This window comes from Watersipora subatra, chromosome 7, assembly GCF_963576615.1.
Source record: "Watersipora subatra chromosome 7, tzWatSuba1.1, whole genome shotgun sequence".
NCBI classification, from domain to species: domain Eukaryota; kingdom Metazoa; phylum Bryozoa; class Gymnolaemata; order Cheilostomatida; family Watersiporidae; genus Watersipora; species Watersipora subatra.
In genome coordinates, this window is record NC_088714.1 from 15,747,024 (window position 1) to 15,752,666 (window position 5,643).

A 5,643-nucleotide genomic window follows, 5' to 3' on the forward strand; every position below is an offset into this window, starting at 1 on the left:
TCAAAACTGTTCAGTAAACAGACCATGGAATTTTCAACACAAAAAAAAAACATGAGGGCTTTTTAACACCTGAATTTAATAGTCATATTTTTTCAGCAGCGGAAAAAATCTTCAAGTCTCAAGCCTCAGTGCCAAACACTACACATAATGCGCTGACACAAGTGAAACAGCGGTTTTAAACCGCAAAATGTTTTTAACATCATCACACACTGAAAATGTTGGTAGTGAAACAAATATTCATAAATGGTACCTTTAGCCAAGTTAAGAAGTCCAGCACTTAGGGCTATGTGACCTAACTTGAGGTCATTATGACTTGAGTACAATTTGTTGTACTCTTCCATAATATCAGCATGCAGAGCACGAACTAGGCTACACCAAGCTGTCCCACACAAGGCAGTAACTTCTGTACTCACTTTCTGCAAGACAGACATAGGCTAAGCAATAAATGACGAAGAATCTTCTATGATCAACTTCTAGCATAAACCACGCATGCGCAACTCGAAGCCTAGTGAAGCCAACACATGCATATGTACAACAATCTATGTCATCAAAGAGAAAATGTAAACAAGGAAATGGCAGCAGCTTCACTGACATTTTCCCCATGAGTCACATGAATTGGAAACTTGTGGCACTAAAATCTACTCTGGTTATACCTTTACCTGCTCTCTATCGTCACTCCTAAGCTGCATGGTTATTTTTGATCCAATCTTTCAGCAAACCCTTTACTCAGACAGGAATCGCAGGTTACTAGTTCACTGCTAAAGCTAGATAAAGATTTAATGAATTATTTTTGAAGCAAACACAAATAAACATTTAGTGTGATTTTTGCACTTTTGGTACTTAATTTTTTGCTTTGCCTGATTCCCCCAAATTTTCGTACTCACATAAAGTTGTTGGCTCACAGTTACCATAAACTAACATGGAAAGAGAACAGTTGAAGGTCTACTGACAGAGCAAAATGTTATTGCATGAACAATTGCAGAAAACATTACAGATTCGAGTTTGAATAATATGTTTATATAATTACGACCTAATACTGGGTTTCAACATTTTTAAATAATAAAAATTGGCAGAAAAACTCGTGATCTTCATAAAATATTGACTAAAGACAGATGCGAAGATGTATCATTGTATTAAAATTGTTCATTTTTCAGCAAGATTATTTAAAAATTGTCTATTCAAATGCTTATCCAGGAAAGCAGAACAAGCGCTGATAAGTTTTATACGGATGACTTCCAAAAATTGCTAACTTTTACAGGTAATCTTTAAATTTCCTATTTGAAAAGATAATTTCTGGCTACTCTCTCCGAGTTAATGCTGAATGCATAGATATGATGCAGAATTTTTTGGTATTTGTTGAATCTGCTTTAACCTTGCATAATCGTTATCTAACATTTTGGGTAACCATAACAACGTACTGTAGAATGGTGACTAAATAGGTAAATGTATAAGAATGGCGGCCAACAGAAGTGATCGTCTCCCATTCACGTATTGACTAATCATCAACGTTGACATTGCTATTAATGAGGTGTGTTTGGCCTAAAAATAACCAAATTATGTCAAAGCTTGAAGCCTTCATCGCCAGTGTTTTTTCGTCTCCAAAATTGGTTGTTTTGTGCTCCTAACATCAAAATCATTGCTGAAATATAATAATTATATTGGTATAAATAATTATAATTTTAAAATGCTGTAAGTTAATCTTTAAACCTAAATATTCAAAAAGGGAACAGCTTGAGCACCTGTGTTCGAAAGAGCATCAGTTCAAGATAAGGTTGAATGTCTCCAAGTTGACACAACACTCGCTCATTAGTCCACTTTTTAGATGGGCGACACAAGCATATGAGGAGCTGTAACAAAAGTTACAATAAAGGTTCATCTTATAAAAACTCCATCTCATGTCAAAATGAAGTTTGCTATAACTGAGCTTATATGAACCAGCAGGCTGTGAAGCCTTGTACTCAGGCACGTGATTGACTCGCCCCAGATTAAGTGTTAGTGGATTGATGAATTAGACGTTGCCTGCCAAATAATTGGCAAATAAGGACACCAGATCGGCTTTAGGAGACAAAGCCTCTTATATAGACCTATAGGATTATGTAGCTTTTTCAGTTTATTGAGGCCAACAAGCATACACATGCTAGGGTGTATTGAAGACCATTTGGCTTCCTTCTTCCATCTAGTGAAAATGTGGTGTGTGATTATAAAACCTAGTGTCATAGGCAAACCTGGTTTGTGAGAGAGAGAGTTAATACAGTGACAGCGTTGACAGTGTTTAGTACTCGTGTAAGACTAAGGATTCAATGATTGTGTTACAGGAATTTTTTACTCATTTATTTCAGAAAGAGCAAGGGTAAGTGTTTGTATACTTTTGTGTGGTGAAAGAGATTTTAATTTTTAATAATCTTGCCTTCAGGTTTCATGTTAATGATTTTCCTAGGTTAGTTATGAACTCTAGTGGTGTAGCCAGCTCTTATAAGTCTTGCCTTACAGAATTTGGCTTGGGTAGAACTTGCCACTTTGCAAATGGGTAAGGCTGAATGAGGTCGGGATAATTTTAGTGGGTGCATTAAAATTGCTTGCGTTGTTGAATGTTATAGATGAAGATGGCCGTGAAGCTTTAGTCTACAGGATTTAGTTTAGAGTCGCAAGATTCTACTTAGGAGCAAACCATGGAACACCTACAGCGAATTTATGGTGGGAAGGAGACAGTATATGTTAGGACTATCAAATTTGCTACTTCTTCTCAAACATGGGATGAAAATGATTGTATGTTGAAAGTTGAGAAACTCACCGAGAATTTCAACTTTGATGGCGAAGATAACAGAAAAAACCTTGCTCTTGCAATAGCTGTTAATGGACTTGGAGTCAACGCTACGTAGGCAATAAATGCAGAAAATAAAATTTAGATTGGGCAAGGTTATGATACTCTCAGAGCTAGCCAACTCGGTCATGATTCAGAAACTGTAATAAAAGTTGCAAAAGCTAGTGGAACAGTGGTTTTAGAAGAAGCCGCTATTGTTGCAAAGCAATCTAAAAATAAAACTAGAAGCGCTAGTCATTACTTTAGGGAAAGGTGCCTGCTCGTAGCACCAGCTACACAGCTGCAGGTAAGGCAGCCGGTCACCGATAAGGTGCAGTCATTCTTAAACAGCATTAAGTCTGACTTTATGTCACAGGAAAAGGTTGATAAGAAAAGAGAGGACATGGACCAAAGGCGCAGGGCAGCCAGAGCAGCTTATGAGAAAACTCTGGCCAAGCTTCAGGAGGAGGAAGAAGACAACTTCTCCCAACAGGTTGAAAAGGACAGTCAGGTGTAAGTGGCTCAGGAGCTTCTGGCCGAGGTGACAAACAACACTTGACGTTCATACATCACTGCCAGCAGTGATAAGGATGAAACCAGTGGGAATGTTGGCAAGGTAGCTACAGTCATCAAATCTTCTGCAAGTGGCAACACTGGCAAAAGCAAAAGTGTGCATGTTAGCTTAGAGGGCAGTTCGTGGCTTTTTGAAGGATCTTCCTATCATGAAAAAAGTGTTTTGTGGAGTTCAAATAAATTGTGAGAGGAAATAAAACAAATTTGAAGGTGTTTAAATGTAAATGAGAAATAATTAGCAAGTAATGGCTAAATAAAGTCTGTTTTGCTAGAACAACGAAAACTGAGTCGTGATGAAAAAATTAATACGAATTGAACTGAGAAAAAAAAAATCATGAATATGTTGAATTAATAATAAAAATTAGTGCATATAAGTGTATGTGTATAAAAAAGTTATTGTTACAGCAGGAGCTATCCATCAAAACTTCAAATATGACGATACTGGTAGCTACAAACGAGGTATCGGACTGCTTTTGTCTGATACTTTGACTGACCGAACAGACAGAGAATGTAGAGGCAATTCCTACTCAAGATAATACAATAGTCCACATGAAATGTATTTAGCCTAAAGTTACAGATTTAGCGATTGAACCTTAGGAAAAGCCAAAAATAGGGGTGTAATGGCTCTCTTAAAATTGAAACATGCATTTGAATACTACAAATTGAAAAATAAGTAATAGTAAAAGAATTAGCTTAAAAATTTCGAAAAGTACAAAACGCAAAAGGTAATATCAATTAGTAATAAAAAGTATACATTTAGCGTGTGTAATTGCACAAAAGATATAGAGCATATGGTGAAAGCAATGGGAATGACAAAAAACAGCTTAGCCTTGTGGTTACACGCACCTGTTAGCAAACTTGTGATTTGAATGCCATGAGTTCAAATCAAATATGAATTTGATTTTTCGTTGTTGAAACTATCGCTATAACTGAACATTTTATATGTTCAGTAAGCGATAAAGTTATGCGTCGTAACCCATGCAACCCCGAACTACGACATTCCTGTTTTACGTCATACGATGTGGAACACAATGTTGTTAGGCCCTCCATACGGCATGCTTTTCGCTATACGACGTCAACAAAAATGTATCTTACAATTCAATTGTGGCGATCAGTGTGCTGAATACATTGTAATAACAAATATGCCGATATGCTACTCGCCAAATTTCTCCCACAACACCTGAAAAAGATATGATACTTGCTCTTTCAGTTCAGTGTTAATCGTTATAAGTTGTAGCAAAAATGAAACCGGAAACAGGTAAACTTAAGATGATGACAACATTAAAGTTTAATTTAATAAAATATATACTAAAACTTAGCTTTAAGTATGCGTTTAGCACGCTAAATTCATTTAAATTAAATTCAACATCTATGTTATACATGTCCCGAAGGTAAAAGCTCCATATGGTACGTACTGTACATAGCAATGTTACTTTTAACAGCAGATCATAACCACTAAATACACTAAATTCCCTGGAAGTAACTACAGCTACTAATGTTAATACACTTTTTGTTTATTCATCTCTAAAGTGTTAATGTATGTATATAAAATTTTGATGCTTTTTTACCAAGGGTCATTTGCATTAGATAATTACTATAGATTTTTATACCTCTCTATACCACATTTTCGTCTTACGATGCAGAGTGTGGAACAAATCAATGTCGTATGGCGGAGGCCCACTGTATATAGAGACAGCAAATACTCTTTATAGCACATATATACATGTAAATTGAAAATTTTAAAACATGAGCAAACCTGAGCATTGAGTATAGCTAATATCGTTATATACACGTATGTTATGATATTTTATACCTTTTGTAAATTGTAAATGTAATGTTGTTAGTATTAAAGAGTGATCCATGACTGCTGAAGTGATCGGACTACAAGTGTTTTGTTCTTATGCTATTAGTAAGTTAGTATCTGCTGTTTAACTATTCGTACTGCTCATTGTTATTATTTATCTGTTATGTAAATTGTAGTTCAGTCGCTGTTAATACGTTCAACAATAAACAAAAAATACACGCTATTTAGAAAAATAATATCTAATCCTGGTTTCTGTCTTGATTGGGAGGTAGGTGCCATTTAAACATGCAAGACAACAGCAGTCTAATAGTGTGCTATACCAAATAATGAAATGATACAAACACAAATTGAAAATGAGTCATGTTCTAAACTTAACTTATAGAATGAGTCAAGTACCTACCCCGAGCACCAACTGCAATTGTCCACTGTTGTTGAAGCCATAATCTGGAGAACAGCGAAGAAGTTC

At 35.8% G+C, this 5,643-nt stretch overlaps 1 long non-coding RNA gene across 1 annotated transcript; it reads right to left on the reverse strand.

The window, feature by feature from the left end:
* Positions 1-399: 399 nt before the first annotated feature.
* Positions 400-5,643, reverse strand: LOC137399360 (uncharacterized). Its single transcript, XR_010979149.1, has 3 exons — positions 5,578-5,643; positions 1,740-1,847; positions 400-416 (listed from the first exon to the last, which is right to left on the reverse strand). It is a non-coding gene; the product is annotated as an uncharacterized lncRNA (long non-coding RNA).